Here is a 15471-nt window from a genome sequence, read left to right as displayed (position 1 = left end):
TTAGGACTGGACTATAAGGTAGGCAACATTTTGCCAAGAGTTGTACAGGTTAAAGGTCACGATGATGGAAAAAGTTTGAACAATTTATCTTGGTCTCAAAATTTGGCATTTGAACATGGGTATGTAGACTTTTTTTTTTTTTTTTTTTTTAATAACTTATAGGTGGTATTTCCCTCACATATGGTTTATTTATAGTACAACCATATGTAATGTATATATGTGGTGATATACAAGCTAACTTTTAACCACGCATCACCTGCACAATGTTGTTGCAAGCGGCACATTTTGTAATGGAGCTGCTTTCTCTTTCGTCTCCTTGCATGCAGCAGCTTTCCCCTCGTGTGATATTTTGCTTTGGCTCTAATGAGTTGTAAGTGGCTAATACTTTCTTCAGCAGGAAACTGGTGTCAAACTAATTAACTTTTAATGAGAGGAAACCCACTGATTAGAGTGTTTTCCTTGGCAAATGAGCCTATTAATTCCGTTGGTTTGAGGAATCGGGTGAGAAGGCCTACACTCCTCCTCTCACTCTATCTCCCACACAAACATACACACAGATACAAACACTCTGTCCAGCTGCTGAAGCTGCCCCGCTCACAAATTCAACCCGCTGCCCACTACTGCTCTCTAGTGACGAAATTCTCAAGTTGTTATGTTGGGTATCGCTTTGCTTTTGTTTGAAATTTGTTGCAGCAAAGCACATTTAGTCATACTTCCTCTTACAACCCAGAATAGCAGAAAAGCACGCACATAAATAAACAATTTAATACCTTACTGAAGCTGAACAATGTTGGAAAATAATCTAAGACTAATTGTGTTTTTTCCCCTCAGTATTACAGCTGTTTAAATATGTGGTTATTTGCTCCAAGGTCCTCTTATCATGTATTTAAAATGATAACAAAATATATATATTATTGTGAGACATTTAAATAGTTTAAATTACAGTAGTATTGTTTTCTTTTGCTGTCTTGAATGTTTTGCTGTCATGTGATTTTCATGACAATATCCTGGCTCAGTCAATTTTATACAATATTCAATAGATCCAGCTGTAATTCTAATGATAACACTGGGGAACAATTTCTGTTGAGTTGGGTCTCTTTGTCTTTTTTTTTTTTAAACAAATTTTTGTATGTGGAATCCAAAACTGATCTGTTTTTCTCTATCATGTCCTGGGAGAAGTTAGAAATGAAAATGATGATGATGATGATGATGATAACACCTCACCGGTCCTGCTATCTTTAATGCTTGCAGTACCCTCTTGACTACCAGCAATTCAAATTTGTCCTTTGTAGTGGACCTTTTTAAACCTGAATATCTCCCACCCAGTGCATACGATTGAATCAACTCCCTTTGTGCTCTATAGAGGACATTCAGAGTTTTCCAATGATACCAAATGTGTAGGGCATTGATTCCTTTGATTTCATCATAAAAGAAAATGGCTTCCCTCAGTGCAAGCACTTTTTGGGGAAGAGGAAAAGTAAATGTATAACACTTTTTATTGAACAAATTTAGGCTTTAAATATTGTTGGCATGTTTTCTATAAGACTCTTAAGAACACATTGAAGTATTGTTTGAATTATTTTAACTGTATTTGCATTTAAGTTTAAAAAAAAAAAAAAAAAAAGTCCTCTGTAGTCTGTACTTTTTTTTTTCTTTTTCAAAAATTTCTTTTGCAGTATTCCAGTTACTTCACAAAGATTGGGGGATATCAAAACATGATTGTACATTTTTTTCTTTTTCTGGTAGTCAGGAGGATATTATACTAACAGTAACAACCAAGAAGATTGCATATTCTCAGTTGAACTATTTGCTGGGTGTCAAAAAGACCGAGCATGTGGAGCCTTTTTCCTTTTAATGCGGAAGAAGGTCTAATCTGTCCTAAATGGTTTTTACTCTTATCTTACTCCTGTCTTGGCCAACCAACCTATAACCCATGTGACAATGTGTGACCCAATGGTCTTAACTGGTTTCAATTATATATGTGTGCCAGAGTGCAGATAGATAGGAAGATGGAAGTATTGGCCTATTGAGAGCTGCACACACACTTCTCACCATCACAATTGTGACTGCAGAAACAAGTTGCCATGTAGCTGTAAATGAGTCCGAACATAATCAGCTTTTCTTACTATAACAGGTCAGTGGAATTTTCCTTATCTGGAGGGTAAGATATGGAGAAAGACGTTCTAGCAAAAAAAAAAAAAAGTGACTCCAATTTTGGAATCAACATGCCTGTCATGTTTCAGTTTTGTTTGAGTTGGGTTTTGTTTTATTTTGGTTAGAATGTTTGTTGTCTGGTGTGTTTCCCCTGTCTCGTTTATGTCTGAGTAGGTCCACTTGTGTGTGTTGCTAATTGGTTCCCCGTTTCCTGGTCTGGTCAAGTTCTCTATGTCTGGTTAAGTTTTCTCTACGTCTGGTCAAGTTCTTGTGTCTCCTCAAATCTTGACGTCTCCTCAAGTTTTGATGTCTCCTCAAGTCTTGATGTCTCTTCCCAAGTTTCCGCGTCTCTTCAAGTCTCCTCATCTCCACGTCATGCCAAGTCATCTCCTCTCACGTTCCATCCAGTCCTTTTAGTTCCAGTCAGTAAAATTATTCTAGTTCCTGTTAGTCCACTTCCTGCCTGGTTTCTCCACTTTTGGGTCCCGCCACATAACAATGCCAATATTATTATTATTATTTTTTTAAATATCTCAAATTTTTTTTTCAAATTATTCATGTGAGAACAAAGCTTGTGCAAAATGTAGATTTAAAAAAACAAACCAAAAAAAAAACGGCCATAGTTGTCATTTACTCATTTTGTGAGGCAGCATGTGTCGGAATTAAGCTTCCGTTTATCAATCTGTGCAGCTGGTATGCACATGAGACAGACAGGGAGGGTGGCATAAGATGATTGACAGACACATTTTAACTCATTCACTCCCAAAGACGTATTTATACGTTTTTTTAGGTTTTTGTTTGCTAGAGTTTTTGTATGAAGGCTTTGATGCAGTTTCTGACCTGAAGTGGAAGCTTAAAGCGATGGTAGTTATTACAAAAAAAAGTTTCATTCATGAAACAGATGAAGCACACTTTTTTTTTTTTTTTTTGTAATAACTACTATCGCTTTAAGCGACCACTTCAGGTCAGAAACTGCATCAAAGCCTTCATACAAAAACTAGCAAACAAAAACATATAAATGCGTTTTTGGGAGTGAATAAGTTAATAAAGGTGGTTGATATTTGATTGGCTCGTTAAGTTGTGTGGGTTCAACTGCCAACAAAGCATCAGAAAGCACGAACTTAGGAGAGCTGCGTCGGATGCAATCGGAGCAGAGAGCCACTCGGCGCTATTCCCTGAATGGGCCTGTTTTGATGTTTTGTGATCGGCGCGGGCCTCTCAGAACCTGGCAAATGTGCCCGTTTCATCTCTCAATTACTGTCAGGGTTTGAAGCGCTGATGTTCCACCTTCATCTGCCACAATATGGCTGAAGTTTGTTGGAGTATGTGAAATAAAGGCGAGCCCAAAAAACAAAAGCGGGAGACACAGCAGCTGTTGAGGTTTCAAAGCCTGCCCGAGCACTTAAGATGAAATCCATTTTGTTTCAAGTTGCGCACCCCGCCTGCCTGATGAGGGCTCAAGGGGTGAGGAGAGAGAGAGAGAGACAGATGGAGATTGAGAGAGGCCGAGGGAGCGCACCACAGAGAAATCTGTTTGATTTGTCAGAACTTTTTTAATTTAATCTACAGCTGTCAGGATGCCGGCGATCCACACCTCATCGCCGCCTTTTATCTGACTGATTTCACCCCAGGCACCAGACACTAGTGTCTAATACACACACATGCGCGCGCGCGGCGCACAAATGAGAAACGGGCGTGAGGGGATCGACAACTATTCATTTGCTAAAGAACACAAAGAGAGATGCAAATAAAAGTAGAGAACAAACAGTGATTCTAGTTTCTGGGATTTAAAGTGACTTTGTCAAGCAGATGACAAGGAAAGTACACTAAATACAATTGTTTGACTGCAAAATAGTACTGTCCTAATCAGACATATATGTAATCACATCAAGATGTGCGTATACACCAAATGCAATGGATTAATGTGTAGGACATGAAGAAGACTTAAACATTGGAACCTCCAAAGTTGAATACTCAAAATTTGACTAATTTGGAGTTCACGACTGACTTCATGTAAGATGTCAACAAATTAGGGATGGGTACAAATTGTTCATTGTGTCCTGCATGTGACTATTTGCCATGGTCAATGGATTCTCCATTGTGTTATTCACTTTACATTGATGGTGTGTGCGTGTCAGAATCAAAGCTTAAAAAACAAACAAACAAACAAAAAAACAACTAAAATTAAAATGCAAAATAATTTTAACGAAATATAATAAAATAAAAACAAAAATGCTTTTTAAAAAACAAAAACTAACTGAAACTACATTTTATTTAAAAAAAAAACGAATTATTATTATTATTATTATTATTATTACAAAAAAATCCTTTGTTTGAGTCTTTGAGTTTGCATGAGCCTTTGGAATTATTTAAAATTTGATTTTTAAGTGTACTTAACTCAATTTTATCCGGAATAAGGACATTTTACACAGAAGTGATGTCATCTACATCAGCAGCCAATAGAAAAGCACCTTTAGATGATGTCGCTCCTAAAGGCGCCAATTTTGCATGCTTGATTTTTGGCTCCAATCGCCTGCTTTTTTTTTTTTTTTATTCAACTCCGCCAAAATACAATGCTAGGTAAGAAATTAGTTACTTTTTTTTTGTTTACCAATGTGTTTAATAAATATTGCGCACAAGTAATACAGATTTTTTAAGCTAATACTGAAGCTAACTAAAACTAAGCATTTTTTAAATAACTAAAACTAATCAAAACTAACAGAACCACCCTGAAAATAAATCACTACATTTCGAAAACAAAAATCACAACGGAATAATCAATACTATTGTAATTCTGTCTCAGGATTACGATAGTATTGGATTTTTCAGTTAGTTCCCTTGAGAATGTTAAAATGTTACTCAACACATTGCCTGGATCAGCAAATAAGGTTTTACAATGTCAACAGTTTGACTCTGGAACAAACTTTTGACATTTTGAAAATAAACAACTTGAAAATTAACGAGTCTCACAGACTATCGATTGTGTTTGGCTTAGGTTACATTTATGGGAGAGAAAAAAAGGAGTCAAAAACCAGATTTCCAGAAGCACCACTATTGTAAATTTGACATGCAAATTCTGTATGAAGAAGTGTTGGTGTAAATCCGCTGAATTCAAATGGAAGCCATGGCTCATGTTAATTCTTTAGCTCCTTCTGTTGTTTTGTCGCAAGTCGCTTTCGGCATAAAGTGTTGTTTGTGTGACGAGACACATCATAACAAATGCCGGAATTTTCCCACGACTTTCACTTGTCCTCCACAGTTGGAGGCACATATGTTCAAAGCTGCCGCTCTCCATATGTTTTATGGATTTACTTCCTCAGTGCCTATCAGCCGCCTACTTTTTATATACTGTGAGTGCATATTTACCTTCATCTTAAGTCTCTGGCCAACAAGAAGTCGTCCACTTTCAGAAAGAAAAAAACAAACAAACTTGTTCTCACATTCTTCTAATGTTTGCATTCCTGACTCACTAACAATTCTTTATAAACTCCTGATGATCCTGTGGATGACATAAGACTACAACTATGGTTAAAAAATAATAATAATAATAAAAATAAATAAATATATAAATATATATATATATATATATATATATATATATATATATATATATATATATATATATATATATATTATTAATTGAAATTGAAGGCTTAATACAACTTATGATTGTTAGTGAACTGGGAACCGGCTTTTTTTATTTTTTATTTTTTTTGAATATTTTTTACAGGTCATGATTGAAGGGAACTGGACTAATGATAATATTCTCTGAAGAAGCTTTTTGGATTGAAGATAAAAAAGCACAATGAGAAATATTGACAGTCCAATTATTGCTTTGCTCTTTCTTACATTACTACACGTTTCATACGATACAGCTGCATCTTGTGAAATTTTGAATATAGAAGGGGAACGTATTTATTTTAGTAGTTCGACTCAAAAAGCCAAATTCACATTTTAAAAATGAAAAGAATTTGGACAAATACAAAATGTAGGCGTACTTTTTGAATTGAACATCTGAAAAAAAGTTCCCCACAAAATTTTAATTTATTTAGCTGAGTCATGACTGGGTAAAGTGACCAATGAAAGTGAAATGTCTGTTAATGTTAACAGCAGATTTGTGCAGGGAGTCCAACATTTTAAACATTGCATGGTGTGATATTGCCACCCAGAGATGAAATATGGTATAACAACAAAAATAAAATAAATGACTGGCTAAGAGAGGGGCCTTAATTGCCAACATGAATTGTACTGTATGTAAGTTGTATTATGAAAATTTAAAAACATTTTTTTTTTAAGTTCTGTTTCAATCTGAGATTTCAAAGTTGTTCACAGGCCACCTACTAGAAATGGCTGCTCTCAGGTGTACGTTATGATGGTGAAAGCATATTATAATTGCTACAGTTAGTCAGCAAGAAAATTATGGTTTGGCACATACCTTAGTTCCCACACATGGTTCGGCTGACATCGGGCACTGTGATAGAAAAAAAAAATGCAGAAAGAACAGATTAAATTACATTTTTAATTTTAGGAAAGTGCAAGATCTTTTTTTTTTTTTTTTTTTTTTTTTTTTTTTAATGGCAGTATATGTTGCTCCAAAATCTGCATGTACCCATCAGCATTAATGGTGCCTTCACAGATGTGGGCAGTGGCAACTAACACACCCCAATATCATCACAGCTGTTTGCTTTTGAACTTTGCGCTAATAACAGTCCAAATGGTCCTTTTCCTATTTGGCCCAGAGGACACGACGTCTGCAAGTTCCAGAGAAGAGAGCATTTGTAAAATCACTGCTTTTGCTTTGCCTGGTCGAGTTTTAACTTGCATTTGCAGATGTAGCAATAGAATGTGTTTTTGAAGTAAGCCCATGTGGCAATATCCTTTCATAAGAATGCCAGTTTTGTTTTTGTTTTTTAGGCAATGCCGCCAAAGGGATCACAGGTCATGCATTCATCGTTGGTTTTCAATCTTGCTTTTAAGGTGCTGAGATTTCTTCAGATTCTATGAATCTTTAGATAACATTATGGATCATAGATGTTGAAATCATTAAATTCCTTGTAATGGTTCTTAAAATATGCAATATTTGCTCACGTGGTTGTTCACAAAGTGGTGAACCTCACCCCATTCTTGCTTCTGAAGAATGGAACATTTGGAGATGCTTCTTTATATACAGTCATGACACTCACCTGTTCTCATTTGTGTAATTCTTCAACGTTCCCAGTCTTGTGTTGTTTATGTCCCAGCTGTTTTGGAAAGTGCTGCAGGCATCAAATTCTAAATGAGAGAATAGGCTATTTGGGTGGGGTGATAAATTAACAATGCCTCGTCTAACAGGTTATGAACCAGAGCAATCACACTTAGTTGGGGTACATTTTAAATTAATTTTAGTCAAATTAAAAACAACATGGATGCCTTGACACAGTAACAACTTTCTTTAGGTGGCGTTTTCTCCGTAAATATGCATGACAGCAAGTCTCAATGCTGGTGTTGTGAGAAAAAAAAAAAAAAAGGTTGAACACAAATTTAACTCACGTTGTTGACGTGTTGTCTTCCACGTCGAGGCCTTTAGACACGTGCCCGTCTAAACTACCTCACCATTGATGTTTTGTTTGTCACAAATCTGCCATTTCCACGCACATTTATGTTTATTGGTTCTAATTGCTATGATTAGCCCGCTAATTTGCTGAGTTTTCCAGATAGCTGATGTAGTGCTACTGTTGTACACCAGGGGGCGGCACAATACTTCCAATGTTTTGCAACATAAGACTACCAAAATAAAAGTGAATATGGAAATAAAATGAAATGAATGTATAGTCACTTACAATATTGTAGTCTACATGCTCTCCAGTTTGTTTAATTTGTTTGTTTTAAGGAGACGCTACTAATTATTTAACGATTCGCTGCCACCGAGTGTCGCTGTGGACTCGTGTTGTAATCGTCTTTTTGATCGTGACTGGAGTCTTGATTAATTGCATGTTCGTTCATATCATGTATGATAATATGGACTCGAGAATGTTATCGTTCTATCTTTAAAGCATTTCATGCGCCGGCATTTAGACTCGTTCCTCAACGTAAAGTACGGAGGACTGGAAAATAAAAAACTGTTGAGTTAAAAGAAGCGATAGTGAAAATTATACATTTCCGTTTTACAGCAAGTTCAATAGAAGGATACATTTTGTATCCTGTACGACCTACAAAATAAGAGTTAACTGCGTCCTCGCGTGTAGTGGAACGACAACTGTCTGATTAATATTTTACTTTGAAACTACAACCAGGAAGTGCTTGATTGATTGTTTGTAGCCAAGATCCCAGCGTGTATACTACGGTGTGTGCGTAAACAGAGGGCTCTGTCTGTCTGCTCATGTTGGCAGCGAGGAGGAGCAGCAGATCTGACTGCGGCACGTTTTACCGGACTGCACGGACCCCCGCGGCCGCCGCTCGGATGACGACATGGCGTCCGAATCGACCCGGAGATTCACCAAGAACCTGCTGAAGCCCGGGAGCGCTGCGGAGATACGCCAGACAGCTTGCAACGCTGTCAGACACTCTGCAGTGGCGGTGAGTAAAGAGCCGGTGTGGATTGACACAACATGGTAGTAAAAAAATTTAAAAAAAAATGTAAAATTGCATTACCACGTGTTGACCCACTTTTAAAGGCCGAACCTTTTAAGTGGACCTGATTATGAGAGGATGTCGTGTAGCTACACATCCTTTTGCAGACCGCTGCCCACATCCAGCTGTGCGAGAGCTGCCATTGACATTCATCTTGCATCTTTCTATGCAGTGCAGGCATCAGTGCAGCAATGCTTCGTTTTTATTGATCCCACAGGGGGCGGAGGGCATCCACTATCTTTAAATGCTTAATATGTCTCAATTCTTTCATTTTAATTCCACTTAAACCTGTGCAATGGCTTGTAATGTGACCACAAACATAGTGTGGCGGTGCGTCTGGATGAATGAAATAGTGGCTTGGCTGTAGGTTAGTGGGCTGCATCTGGAAAATGGAGGAAGGAACCCGACAGGGAAAACACGAGAGCAACCAATGGGCTGTATTTACAACCATTCCCCCCTCCTGTTATGTGACCATATTATGAGAAAGGTAGGCTGTGGGTGTGTCACGTCTCATAGCAAGGAGACTCTCGTGACATATAAATGGGAGGAGGGGGTGATCTGTGCAGGGGGGGGGGGGGGGGGGGAGAAAAGGCATACATAATAATAAATGAAGCGATTCATGTTTTCGATATGCGTGGAGAACAAAACCTTGTGTGTTTTTCCCCTTTCTTTCTAGGTATGACTGTGTCTGTTTTTGAGATTAGCATAAAGAAAGGTCACTCCACTCACTCCATTCTGCTCCGTTCCTCATTCTCCTCACTGTGGTGTTAGTGTGTCAGTAGGACACAGCTCAGCGGTGTGCACAATTGATTGCAATGCAAGAGTGGACATTCTGTTTATTTATTAAATTTTTTTAAATTGTAAATTGCAGAATGCTTTAGGTCTGTGGCATCATCTGGGAGACAATATAAAAATACGTATAATACTATATTCGTCATTTAAAAACAGAAAGTAATGTGACTTTTACACATACGTTCCCATTAGGGGTGTGCTCAAAAAAATCAATACGGCAATATATCGTTGCGGGCCTCATCACAATACACGTATCAATACGCAGGCGTCAGAACCGATATTGCTTGTTAACTTTAAATCGGCAGTTCATGTTTGCCTTTGCGGCTTGCATTGTACCTAAAAAATAAAAACCAGTACCGTCTTTGAAGTTAATTGCCTTCAATTAATGCAAAAATAGCTCACCGGTGATTGGACACTGTGTCTTGCTAAGAAAAGCAGAGGAAGAATGTCAACATTTATTTATTGCTAAACTTATCATGACACGTGTCTCAGTGTACCAATTTTCCTATATTTTGTTTAAAAAAATAAATAAAATAAAATGTGTCTTATTTAGGATACATGTGTATCGCGATACGTATCGTGATACGTATCGTATCGTGAGGTTGGCGGCAAGACCCAGCCCTAGTTTCTATGATACTCAACACTATTAGATGTACACATTCAAGAAGATTCATATGTTGGCTACAATACAAAGGAGAAACTTGCACTGCAGTACACCAAAGTGGAGCTTTATCGTTGTTTAGCTCTTCAAGCCTTAAAACAGACAGATTATGTAAAATTGACTTTTAATCATTTGTATACAAATTGTTGAGTCTCCAGAGTGCCCGTCTACCTATTAAACAAGCATGCAAATTATTTTATCTGCCTATCCCTGTAAATGTGCTTATGAATGAACGATCTGTTTGGCACTAGCTCCCCACTGTTATGCAACAAAGTGGAAAGTGGATAATTAGCAAAATTACCACTACCCTTTCACCGAGTTTCTCTGCCAATGACACGATCAGCTATCCTGGCCGAAGTTCCAAAACGAAAGAACCGTTTTGATGTGGTGCCCGAGGCATTAATTAACAATAGTGACTTAAAGAAAGGTAAGCAGAGCTGTGTTGATTTTTAATTTTTTTTTAAAGTGCAGATTAGTTTTAGTTGAGAGTGTTCACTACTGATAAGTGGCACTTGACTGCACGGTGAAGTTTCCAATGCTGCGGTGATGTGTTTCTGTTGTCTGAACTGCTACCATCCATGAGATGAAATGCTTATATTCCACATTCTGGCATCTGCTTCCGCATGTAGAGGCAAGCAGCAGAGACGAGGAGGGCACAGACTTGCCTTTCATTCAACTAAAGTAGCAGTTCAGTGGATATTAAGTTTACACAGTACTGTTTAAATGGCATTTTTTTTAATATATAAAAATAAAATGAGACCAAGGTTAATTAAAGCATTTTCCAGAATTAATATAGTCTAAAACCATCACAATTGGAATTTTTAAACAATCTGAAATGACACAACTGAGATGTAGTTGCACAAGTGTGCACACCCTTTTCAACTTTGGCTTCTGTTCAGAATTCAACAATCACCTTCACATTAATATGTATAGTCCCTCTGATTAACATAAAAAATGTTCAGCTGTTCTATTATGTGTAATAGGTATATTTTACAGTAAAGTGAAAGAACATGATTTAAATTAAGCATGTTATTATTAGTATTTTGTGGTGAACAGCAGGTTAGGCTGCAAGTGGGGTCGATGTGACACTGGAAAACTTAGTTTAGTTTAGTTTATTCATTTTTTCCTTTCGGACACATTACAGTTTACATCAATCACATCACATCATTTGCAACATTGACATCCGAAAGAAGGGCTGACGGGTAGAAGCCGAAGCTTATTCGAGACCCGTCCCCATCGACCCATTACTATAACGCATCAATCATATACATTATTTAGAATAGTCATTAACTTCACTTACATACTGTACATCATACTGTCTTTATTCACACAACTTGACTAAACGAAAAACAATGAGAACGCATCGAGAATCACGAGACGCCAAGCCCCCTTGGGCTTCGGAGATGCACAGAGGAATAGCAGGTAATAATCCGACAAAACACACATTTCTCAGACAGCTTATATAGACAGTGAATCGATCTCATTGGTTGTGGCTAGACATGCGGGTACCAGTACTGACATGGAATTATCTGATTGGCTGTTGACCCAGTAAAGCAATTAAAGATTCTTGACATCACATAGCATCACATAGCCTAAAACCAGTTGAATCTAGATGCAGGTGACATCAGTTCAAAACAGACACTTGTTACATCAGTACAACACAGACACTTGACCTCTCGGTCATGACCCAAACTTAACCCTGGAGTGGCCCAGTCATGAGTCAAGACCCAAACATTACCCATACATGACCCTAGTCATGACACATACTGCCCACTTTAAATTGGACTTTGTGACCTCTAAGTGAATGACATGTTTTCATCAGGTCCGGTCTTAAGTTTGTCCAAAATCCTGATAGTTTCCAAATGGAACATGAAGTCAGCTTGCTGTATCTGGTGGAATCTTCAATCTGGGTTAAACATGTGCTGGTATGAGGCAGCCGCTGAGCACAAGCTCCGACTAAGCGGGCGTGTAAAATGTCCACGGGCGATGTGAGCGCGCTTGCATGGATGTTTTTGTCAGCGTGTTAATGCATGGCCTTTTTTCTTGTTGTTGTTGGTAAAAGAAACCAGGTCAGCAGAATCAGGCCCTTTGGCGTAACATTCGAAGCATGAGCGTCTCATTCTCACTCTCATTGGCCACCGTTTGCTGTCATTTCTGCTCATTCACTCATTTTAACAGCCCTTCTCTAGTTTCACTGTTGTAACCCTAAAACAGAAATCTGTTTTTGCCTTCTCCTGTTGTGCCGTAAATCCACTGGATCCTTTGTAACTCCTCTTTCCTGCAGACCACCCATCTTCAAATATTTTGAGGCATCAGGGTGGTCTTTTGATGTTCTCTCTCATGGCTCTAGTCTGGTCTACAGTGCAAATATCAAAATTGACATGAAACAACCAACCGCACAATCTAATGAGATCCCATACAAGTGAAAGCGTCAAAAATGTACGCTAGGGCGTATAAATTAAGCTAACAAATCTGCTGCCTGTTTTGTTGTGACTCTCACCAGAAAACAGCAGCATATAGCCACATGTGTCATCCTTGTGGCAAGTGCGGCCTGCTGGGAGGAACCACATGACATATTGTGTTGTTGGATGCCAGCCACACTAACCACATTCCTGCCCTTGCATCCCATCTCATAAGCCTGTATCCATTTGGGCTGCCATGATTGGGACCTTGTCATTGGATGGAAAGATTTGTCATGATTCATCTCCTCACGGTCCGAACCAACTTCACATTTGAATGCAAATTGATTGTTTTGAATGATAATGTCACTCCCCTGTAAGTTATATCCCCACATAATTACCTCTCAATAGTACCCACTACATAGGCCGTGAAACGGTTTTGTTGGTAGTGGAACCTCAAAGGTTGATAGCAATTTCTGAAAAAAATATACAGTACAATATTCCAAGTAAGACTGTAAAACTTTAATCAAATTTCATGAGCCTATAGCTCAGTAAGTGCTGAAATGTGTTTTACTTTCTCTTTTGGCACTTTTATGTGCTACCATTAAAGAGGAAGTCAACCTAAAAAAGTTTAAAAAAAATCATATGTTCTATGTAGCCTTACTGCTCTTAATATGGTATTCTGGTTAATATTGTGTTAGTGGAATATGAGTTAATCATCAAAATCCAGCAGTTTTAATCAGTATCAAAAGGCGGCCATTTTGCCACTTGCGGTCGACAGTTTCTCAGGGCTCAGGCAATGACCGATCACAGCTCACCTGTTTTCTGAAGCTGAGCTGTGATTGGTTGTTACCTGAGATCTGAACAACTTTGTTGTCCTTTTCACACGACAGCGAGTGGAAAAATGGCCGCCGCCCGAGATGGATAAAAACAGCTGGATTTTGCTGCATAACTCATATACCACAAACGTAATATTAATAAGAATGGCATGTTTACCCTAGTGAGGTCACATTTAACATATTATTGTCAAGAAATTTTTAAGGTTGAGATCCCCTTGAACAGCAAAGAGACTATCAAACAAACACTGGAACTTATAGCGACGTAGCAGTAATGCAGAATCAAAACTCTCTGTCTAAAACAACAAATTTAGAATTTCCTGCAGGATGATGAAAGTTTCAACACATAAGCTGACATCAGTAATAAAAGAACCAACTGTACGCGGCAAAGTGAGGTGTGCCGTGGCTGTTTTGTTTCATCAACTGGAATCAAAATCAAAAGCCTGTTGATGGCAACGTTGCATCACTTTGGCAGTGAATCTCGGCTTGTCACATCAATTATGAGGGAGCGATGCGAACACATGAAGCCAGACAAGTTTAGGCACCTCACACGAAAATAGTTTGTGTACTATAGTATGTATGTTTAGTATCGTAGTAGGTTGTGGAAAGTGTGTCATGTTTGTGAGAAAAGATGACACAGTTCATGGGGTGAATGTGTCATGTCTGGGTCATGCCAGGGTTAAGTTTGGGTCATGCAAGGGTTAAGTTTGGGTCATGACCGTGAGGTCAAGTGTCTGTTTTGAACTGATGTAACCGGCATCTAGTTTCAACTGGTCTTAACCTATGTGATGTCAGGAGCCATGTGATGTCAAGAGTCTTTAATCTCTTTATCTGGTCAACAGCCAATCAGATAATTCCATGTCAGTCCTGTTACCCACATGTCTAGCCACAACCAATCAGATCGATTCACAGTCTATATAAGCTGTCTGAGGAATGTGTGTGTTTGTCGGATTATTACCTTGGTTTTGGTCAAACAAATCAATGTCTATTAAAGAAACAAAAAAGCTAGAAGCTGGCTTATTTTATTTCTCGTGAAAGAAAATAATTTACTGTATTGTCACAGAACGCAATATTGTGTAAGTCTTGAAAGATAAGTCATGCCTGGCAATATAAACTCTGCTTTGAAAATTGTTGACAGTTTTTGGTTGGGAACTAAGAAGTTGTTCTCCGCGTGGAAACAAACATGAAACATTGGAGCCCAAATCTGAAAAACCCGCAACAGGAGAATATGAACAAGATGGGGATCTTTATTTATTTATTTTTACACAACAAGGCTTTGAAAGCTTTTGTTTCAGCGTTCACACAATAATATATTATCACTTATTGTTGTAGCTTACTCGCCTCAATCACCAAAATGATTGCGCAACAACGCTTTTAGTGGAGCTCAAGTCACCCAAAAACTTTCATGTAATCGATGACCACTTCAAATGTTTTCTTATGTCAATCCTAATCAACACAATAAATCTTTTAGTCTGATGTGTTCTTCCTGGGAGGTAGACAACAGTTCACCAACCCGGTCGTGTGAAAACGTCAACTTAAAGATCGCAACCTTTTTCTTTCCTATATTTTCAGATTTTTGTCAATGACCCGAAGCATGTAACTAAGAGAAAAGGTCACATCTGCCCAACATGTGTGTTTGTTTTTTATCCACGTTCTTTTTTTAAAGCTTTGCCCAGTCTGTTGTCTTACTTCCTGCCAGAGAGAAAGACGTGCAATTTATCAAGCATCTGCTCTCTGATCCTCCAAATGGACTCCTTTGGCATTCCTTCTTGCGCTGTTTGTTTGTTGTTGTTTTTTTGCTTGATTTTGGTTAAGCTTGGGGTGTTTTTCCTCTTGTAATAGTCTCTCCCTGTGATCTCGGAGTGAAAATAACACTACCGGGCATGTCTGTCTGTCTGTCTGTCTGGAGCTATAATGTGTGTCAGACAGGGTTTGAGCAATGGGGGGCATTCTGGGTAGACGCGCCTGTGTGATATGAATTGGTCTGGGGTCTTCGCTGTCAGTTTGACTCTGCTCTCTC

The 15471-nt window shown here is 38.3% G+C and overlaps 1 long non-coding RNA gene across 2 annotated transcripts in view; it reads right to left on the bottom strand.

The window, feature by feature from the left end:
- Positions 1-7869, bottom strand: part of LOC144032788 (uncharacterized) — a 29525-nt gene extending 21656 nt beyond the window's left edge. For both annotated transcript variants that reach the window (XR_013287792.1, XR_013287791.1), the window contains exons 1-3: positions 7684-7869; positions 7338-7425; positions 6590-6625 (exon numbers count right to left, since the gene is read on the bottom strand). This is a non-coding gene — a long non-coding RNA (uncharacterized LOC144032788). The remainder of the gene's footprint in view (positions 1-6589; positions 6626-7337; positions 7426-7683) is intronic.
- Between the last annotated feature and the right edge of the window lie 7602 nt (positions 7870-15471).

The sequence above is a fragment of the Festucalex cinctus genome, chromosome 13, assembly GCF_051991245.1.
Source record: "Festucalex cinctus isolate MCC-2025b chromosome 13, RoL_Fcin_1.0, whole genome shotgun sequence".
In the NCBI taxonomy this organism is placed as follows: domain Eukaryota; kingdom Metazoa; phylum Chordata; class Actinopteri; order Syngnathiformes; family Syngnathidae; genus Festucalex; species Festucalex cinctus.
Note: the sequence above shows the minus strand (reverse complement) of the source record. Positions and strands in the feature narration are given on the sequence as shown.